The 8653-nt window shown below is 43.1% G+C and overlaps 1 long non-coding RNA gene across 1 annotated transcript; it reads left to right on the forward strand.

The window, feature by feature from the left end:
* Positions 1 to 1333: 1333 nt before the first annotated feature.
* LOC311305348 lies at positions 1334 to 3028 on the forward strand. The gene is made up of 3 exons (XR_014630004.1): positions 1334 to 1654; positions 2309 to 2385; positions 2795 to 3028. It is a non-coding gene; the product is annotated as an uncharacterized lncRNA (long non-coding RNA).
* Positions 3029 to 8653: the final 5625 nt, after the last annotated feature.

Genomic DNA, 8653 nt, shown 5'->3' on the forward strand with positions numbered 1-8653 from the left:
TGTACATGTGTATATATATATAGCAAGTGATAGGCAACAAAAACAGAAGAAGCAGTAGATACACTTTGCAAGAGATTTTCTAATTTTGTGCAGATGGAAAAAGGAAGCTGGCTTCGTGCTGTTGCTTGAAGACCTGTGTTTCCCTGATTCACACAAGATGAGCTTCAATGCTTTATGTCCTCACAGCAGAATTCTCCAGGACCAGCTTAACAGCTTAAGACCCTATTTCCCCCATAGGACTTCAGAGAAATAAAATCTGCATAATTGGTTTCCATTCCGGTTATCATATGCACTCTTTTGACACGTGCTTATGAGAATCATGAAACTGAGGTTGTGTATTGTTTAAGTAACCCAACACGCATACTAAAATTATTTAAAGTAAAGTTGGATGAGATGCAAAAAAGACAATAAAAGAATCCAAAGGGTCCTTTGAATTTATATCTGTATTCAGCAGATACTAAAAACGTTATTAAGTGTACAAAAAAATTATTTACCGGAAATACTGTAACAGTTTGAGTTGGTTTGAGGCTCTGGCACATCTAGGTGAATTATCACAACTTTTGTGTTTCTCGCCAGTTTTTGTTAATGATTATTTCCTTCCTGATCCAGGTTTTAAAATGTGGTCAATTCAAGGTATTAATAAGGTGTCTGATCTTTATTTCTGTCAGGACCACTATCATCAAATACGATTGACATTTAGGATTGGTGGTATGGTTCTGTTCTAGGCAAGAACTCCATGCGCATCCATGCAGCCTAGCCTGGACAAGAGCAGGGAGAGCTGTCATAACCACCCTTAGGGTAAACAGAACAGAACCAACATGAATGTATTGCAGATATCATTAGTTCAATATTTTAATGTACAACATATTTCGAGAATTTAGTCTGATTCAAAGGGGAATCAGAATACCAAATCCTGACTGACGAGAGGATGAGCTGGGGATGGAGGAGGGTAATTAGCTCCTTAGAAACGCGATAGCTGCTGATAATACTGAAGGAGCTTATATATGTATACAGTGATAGGCGTCGTATTCCTATAGGTAGACATGGATCAGCTGAGAGTCAGCTGATGCGAGCTTGACTAACGTGACCTGCCAGAACTGACGCTACGTTTGATTTCTGTCAGGACCACTATCGTAAAATACGATTGACAATTAGCATACAGTTAGGACTGGCGGTATGGTTCTGTTCTGGGCAAGAACTCCCTGCACATCCATGTAGCCTAGCATGGATAAGGGCAGGGAGAGCAGCAATAACCCCCCTAAACAAAACCATATGCCAATATCCCCCAACACAAACTGACAGCGAAATTCTGGATGTATTTTACACACTACACTCTAAAAACTCCTGGGTTATTTCTTCAACCCATTTTCTGGGTTATTTGTGTTGGGTTAAAATTATGGGTTATTTTTTCAGAGAGTAACCATTTTCTGGGTTATAGGGCTAATATTTTGACCCAATTCATGGGTTGTTTGGGTTTCTGGGTTATTTTTCAAAGAGTAACCCATGTTCTGGGTTATAGGGTTGGCTTTCTCTCTCTCTCTCGCCCGCAGTTGTTCTGGAATTTTCTCACAACAGTCGTTTGAAATAACCGTCGCTTTCGCGCTCGATCCGTTTTGGCCTGTGCTTCATCGGTGCAACTTCATCTATATTCAAGGTAAGAGAGTATTTTCAGTGTTGATGTAATGTAAACTTTTCTGTGTCCATGTCCTGTTGCTAGTTTATCACCATTTGCTAAAAAAAATACGTTGAGAGTGAGACTAGCGTTAGCCGTGGTAATTCTGTGGTTGGCATGTAGCCGTGGCTATCACGACAACATCTAGGACAACTCGAGGTAACGTTATCACACACCGGACGCGATTTTGAACACGGTCCTGAGCCGTTGCTGGGTGTCGCGCATAGATATATACAGTACACTATATGTATATCTACGGGTGTCGCGGACAGATGCCGGATGGCGCCGCCGGTGTGTGTACACTCATAGAGAATAATGTGTTCGAATTTTAAAAACGCGGCACTGCGCTTCGCGTCCGGTGTGTGAGCCCCTTGAGAGACTGCACGTCCGGTGGTGGTGAGCGATACCTCGAGTTGTCCTAGAGACGCGACGCGGCGCTTCTCGTCCGGTGTGCAAACCCCATAGCCGCGGCTACAGAGCGACGAGGCAACACAATAGTTGAGTTATGTTTTCCAGCTGCGCCGTGCTTATCATATTATACAGTGCTCTACTGGCTGAAGTAGTGAGAGTTAAAGAAGCGGGTCAAGTCTTCAAATTGTTGCCAACCTAACCTCTATATTGCTATGTTTTCTCCAGGTCATCTTGAATGGACAGTTTTGTCGCTGATAAGCTAACTGAGTGGCAGCTGTCTGAGCTGACAGAGAATTTTAGAGGTGAGCATTTTACTCTTATTGCCCTTATATCATCATCTCTCTATACCTAAATTTTTTTTAATAAGACTTAAATGTGTCAGTGCAAGATTTTGTTGTGCCTTGTCTTTAAGCTGTTATGCATAAGAATGGGCAAGATATTCACCTTTGCATTAATGTCATTACACTTTTTAATGAAAGAAAAGATGTCATTCACACAAAATGGGTAACGTTAATGCTGCAAAAGAACCACATTAGTTAACTAGCAATTTGGGCCACGTAAAAAAAAAAAATAAAAAAAAAAAAAAACTGCACTGGATTCCCTTAAAAGTGATTATTTGTTAGCTTGATAATGAAAGAGTGTCTGGTGAGTGGTTCACAATTGTCTCAACTTATTAACAATACTCATGTTGTCTTGTTTTCTGTCTTTCAGATGAAGACATAGATGAGGAGGCATTTCTTCTCTTTGATGAGGACACTATCAAAAATCTTGTCCCCAAAGATGGCCCCAGGCTTAAATTCCTGAGGCTCTTCTGAGAATTGTTGTTTATTTTTCTATTTTTTATTTCTAATATTGTTATTACAGTGTGACCTAAAATAAATAGGAAAATAAACATGTCCAAGTGTGTGTTTTTTCATATAGATTTTAATTTAATGCAATAAAAATGTAAAAGTGCTTGTAGTGTGTAATATAATGTAAAACAAAGTTTTATTTTCTGAAATAAGGCATACTGGGATAGTGAGGTTAAGTTAGGTTATTTTTGACCCAACTCCTGGGTTAAAAAAGGATCAACTAATTTTTGGGTTATTTCTACCCAGATGTTGGGTTTTTTAAACCCAACATTTGGGTCAGGTATTTAACCCAGAATTTGGGTCAAAAAGCATAACCCAATTTTCTGAGTTGAAATAACCCATAAATTAGTTGGTCCCTTTTTAACCCAGGAGTTGGGTCAAAAATAACCCATTATGGGTTATTTTTGACCCAGGAGTTTTTAGAGTGTACCCCCAACACGACTGATGCTGATAGAATGGTTAATGCATCCTGATGTTAGTGGCATATGCATAGGTTAGTGGCACTATAGATCAAATCTAATGGGGGAAGCATCATCCCAAGCTGGAGCAAGCAAGGACACATTGTAACAAGCATGTTGCTGTAGCCAATTTAACAGTGTAAGGGATCTATTGGGGGAAGCTTACACCCCTAGCGGCAGCAAAATCTGATACAACAAGCATGTAGTATAAATTGCGGAACTATTGCTAAAACTAGTGTAGTTTGGCAGGGGAAGCATACACCCTTCAGCAATAGCTCAGACTAGTGGCAACAAAATCTGATACAACAAGCATGTTATATAACCATGGGACTAGTATTAAAACTAGTGTAGTCCGGTCGGAGAAGCATATACCCTTTAGCTCTGAGTCACATGCAGTGCACAGCTAAGCAATGAAGTACAGTGTGCTTCCTCATTCATAAACATGATTCTGCCCCCCGTCGGCTGTGAAGGTGAAGATGACGACTCTCATGATTCCACACTCCTTCACAGATCATCAAGCTACGATGTTGTTAGTGTTGAATGACAGACCTCTGCGGTGAACATACCTAATGTGTATTTGCGCAGTATGTTACCAATGATCTAGATAAGCTTAAACCACAAACATGTGCTAACTGTAACACAGCATGTGCAATAATCCGTATTAATAATCCTTTTTTTTTTTTTTTTAAGCTCATTCTTGATTACCACAGCATGTCGCTTAGTACGGTATGCTCAATAATACTAGAAGCCCAAGTAATGAGGATATATTTGATAACATTTGCATTGCATTGCAAATGGTGGATGCTGCACACTGGTGGTGGTTGAGGAGATTCCCCCTTCCATATGTAAAGCGATTTGAGTGCCCAGAAAAGCGCTATATAAATGTAACAAATTATTAGTATTATTAGCAACCAGATCAGATCAGATAAAGGCCTAAAACACAGCCATGTTCCAAATAATGACTGGGCTAAATAACATAAAAAAAAAAAAATGTTTCCATTAGCAACTAACAGCTTTTAGAGCAGTGGTTCTCAAACCTTAATTAATTAATAAAAAAAAATATATATATATATATATATATTGGACGTGCCCCCCTTTAAAAAATATCTGAGCATGTTTCCAATAGTATCCAGATAGCCTGGCTATCTAGCACACCCATGTTTCAATAACAACAGATAGCCTTTCGAGCAAGCATATTTCCAATGCACTATAGCTTTAAGAACATCGTGTTTCAAAGAACTAGATAGACCAAGCGTGTCCGATACCCGACAGAATCAATGCTGAACTGACTCAACTGAATAGTGACTTTTTACCATGTCTTTTTAGAGCTGTGCCAGAGCAGAAATGATTCAGTTTGCACCATGAATAGTTATTTCCTAACTATCACCACAAGCTGCTTGAATCTGTGCTGCATAATGCTAAAAGCACAGCATGTGCAAGGTGAGCAGTTGCCAATGATAACAGATAAGTAATGCACATAGCCTATATGATCGCATAAGCCTAACAAGAGCATTTTAATGAAAAAGACTAGATAAGGCCAAGAAACACGGATAGCATTAGCAACAAGCATGTTGCCAATACCCTGATAGCTTTTAGCAATGTGCATTAAAAAGGAACTTAGCTTAGCTTTGTGAAGACTTTCAGAGATGAATGGAGAATGAATCACGTTGAGTCCTGTGTCAATAATGCAGCGATGTGAGCAGCAATGCCGACTGAGGTTACTTCCAAATCAGGCAGCTAATGATCAATGTGGTGAATCTCGTGTTCAAGTTCACAAATGAATCTGAGGTGAAATCCTTGTGCAGAATGAATTCCTCTCGCTAAATTCCTGATTACACGAATCCTTGTGAGATGATGTGGTTTGCCTGCCGAATTTCGCCATTTAATTAGCTCCTGAGAAACGCAATAGACTCTGATAGGAGCTTATATATGTATACAGTGATAGGCGTCGTATTCCTATAGGTCGACGTGGATCAGCTGAGAGTCAGCTGATGCAAGCTTGACTAACGTGACCTGCCAGAACTGACACTACGCTTGATAATGAGATGATTTATGTTCTTTGAAGAAATAAGGACAAGGTTTGGAATTCCTCAAAAGCATTATTATTATTATTATTATTATTATTATTATAATTATTATTATTGTTCTATTTGAAATTACACTGCTTCACTCAATCAAGACAAGTCCATAGTTTAGTTGAGTCCCTTATTTCTACTTTAAAAAATATCACTTAACTGTTAACTGTTTAACTGTTTAAAAGGTAAGGCGTCAGAAATATGTGTTAAATAAATATATTGTGGCCAAATCTAAAGAATAATTTCATGAAAGACTTCAAGCATGGCGGTCCAAGACCTGGAGGTTGATATAACCGGGGAATAGATATAGATATTGATTGTATCCTGAAGTAGAGCCAGTGAGGGTGGTGTAACTTTTACCTGGCTCCATGGTTCTCGCAAAGGACTGGCTAGGGAGGCATGAGGAAGCAGCGAGTCCTCAAAACATGAACTCCCAGTCTGTGGAGAGAGAAGGGGGGCTGGGAGTGAGGAAGCATAGCGAAGCACCGGTATGGCCCAGAGACTGAGAAAACTGCTCTTTTACTGAAAATGTGGGTACCAGAGCCTCTCAGACTTAGCGGTGGCCTGAGAGGCTCAACGGGGCAGGCGGAGTGATGTCTCCGATCAGGCCGGAGCTGGTGTAGAAGCTGCAAGGGGGACACCCTTGGCGACAAGCAGGTGCTCAGTTTCTGCATCAACCCGGCTCAGAAATACCCTTTTCCAGTTATTTCAATGCTTTGGCCCGATGGACTTGCAGGATGGCCATCGCATCCCAGCCAACATTTGTATGTGGATATAGGATATCCATATAGGATTGTCCGAAGGTTCCATAATGGCCCCATGTTAATTGCCCACATGGATTTCATGCAAGATTGCACTTGGTACTAGGTGGGACCCAAGTGGGTAACATGCACAAGACCCATCTCGGTCCCAGCTTTAACCCAGCCAACATTTGTATGTGGGGCCCATGTGGTTTTGAAATGGGCTGAAAAATGGGCTCTATATGGGATTGTCCGATACACTGCTGTATGCGCTCTCTCTTCCAGCAAGAGAGATCTCCTCTGTTGCAAGCTCTTTTGTGAAAGGAAACAGTCTTTACGAGGCGATTGGGAAGAGTGATCGCTGTACACAACCATTTGGCTCCTAAATAAAAATCAGAATGAGTGGATGCATGCTGCCATCTTATATATCCATATGTACGGGGGAGTGGCTTGGCATGCAAAGTCAACTTGCCAATTCCTCTTGACCTCAGGCTGTGTAAATTGCATGTTTATCCTCTGAATTTTAGAATTACAAACGTGAAAGTTTGTTGTTAATACTCTGTTCGCTGGAAGCTAAATGTGTAATTGCATGTTCTTGGAAAGTCATATAGTCTCTCATTGTCACGGTTGTTAGATCCGTTGTCTCACTCATTGATCCTCATCAGCGGCAGCTGCATACCATCTAGCCAGCCTACTTAATGCCTTGTCTTTCGTCTTGTGTTTGTCAGATTGTTGTCTAAGCTTCCCGTGTCCGTGCCTGTTCCTGTGTTCCTCGTGTTTCCCGTATGCACTAGATTCTGGATTGCTTCACTCACGGTCTCATCACTTCACTTCACTTCACTTCACTTCACTTCACTTCACTTCACTTCACTCAGCACTCTTCAAGGATCGTCCATCTCAGTCCCTGCGTCACCGCTCTCCTGCTGTCTGCAACGTGGGATCGACTGTCTACCACCTGATGTCCGTGGTTTTCTGAGTTTCCTCCTGAGTGAACATTGACCTTCCTGAGTTTCTTCCTGAGTGAACTTTGTTCTAATAAACTATCATTTTACTTGCAATTGCTTCCATCTGTATTTTAACGTTACAGAACGATCTGACCAACCATGGAAGCAGCAAGTGCGGCATAGCTGACGGAATTCATTAATCACAGCATCTCCCGTATGGACCAGCAGCAGGAGAGCATTTCCAACACGGGACGCGCAGTGAAAGCGCTCGTGACGCAGGTGTCCGAGCTAACCCAGCAGATCCAACTCCTGAGTACTCCCACTGCGCCGCCCACACCGCCCGTTCTCCGCCCAGCACCGGAGCCGAATCATCGGCCTGAGCCACGCCTACCCGTTCCAGAGGGTGAGCCAAATTTCTGCAGTGCCTTTCTTACCAGATGTTCGATGCATTTCTCGTTGCAGCCCAGGACGTTCGAGATGGAGGAGTCCAAGGTGGTATTCGTGCTTACTCACGGGGCGAGCGGCATTGTGGGGAACAGCGGTGTGGGAGAACCAAGACCGATGCTGCGTCTCGTTCCACGCACTATCCGCCGAAATTAAGAGAGTTTTCGACTGGGCGGTAGCCGGTAAGGAGGCTGCAAGAATGCTCGCGTGTTCAGAAGGAGATATATATTCTGGACCTGCCTCAGAAGCTCAACGGACTTACTGACCTGGCTCTACGAGTGGATGCCCGCATCAGTCGTATGGAGCAGTACACTCGCCCCATCCGCACTCCCGGAGGAGTTGGGGGTCGAGTCACCAGCGAGGAGAACACGGTCGGTCACATCGTCGATCATGAGCCCATGCAGGTGGGGAGAGCTTGGCTTTCCCGGGAGGAGAGAGAGAGGCGGAGATCCCGAGGACTGTGCCTTTACTGTGGAGGCACAGGACATTTTCTGCACTCGTGCCCGGTAAAAGAGCAAGCCCGGTAGTAAAGAAGAGGCTACTATCGGGTGGGATCTCCGCCGAAAAGTCCTCACCATCAACTCTCCTTCCGGTAAGACTGAGATGGGCCAACCACACTCACACCTGCCAAGCCTTATTGGACTCCGGAGCCGAGGGTAATTTCATGGACCTTCACCTTGCCCACAAGTTACACCTACCCATCACACCACTCACCCATCAGATCTCTGTTAATGCTTTAAATGGTCAAGAACTCCCCAACATTTCGCTTCCCACTGGTCCCATAACCCTCATCACCTCCAGCAACCACACAGAGATCATCACTTTCCTCCTCATGGACTCCCCGGTAGCACCCGTGGTTTTGGGCCACCCATGGCTGGTACTGCACAATCCCAGAGTGGACTGGGGCTCGAACTGCGTTGCCATGTGGAGCGACCGTTGTCATGAGTCCTGTCTTGTATCTGCTTATCTGTCTGTGTCTGATTCTGTGTTTCAGGAGAAGGCAGCGGATTTGTCAAACGTGCCCACGGAGTACCTTGACCTGAAGGAAGTGTTCAGTA

This window comes from Rutilus rutilus, assembly GCF_951802725.1.
Source record: "Rutilus rutilus genome assembly, chromosome: 15".
NCBI classification, from domain to species: Eukaryota; Metazoa; Chordata; class Actinopteri; order Cypriniformes; family Leuciscidae; genus Rutilus; species Rutilus rutilus.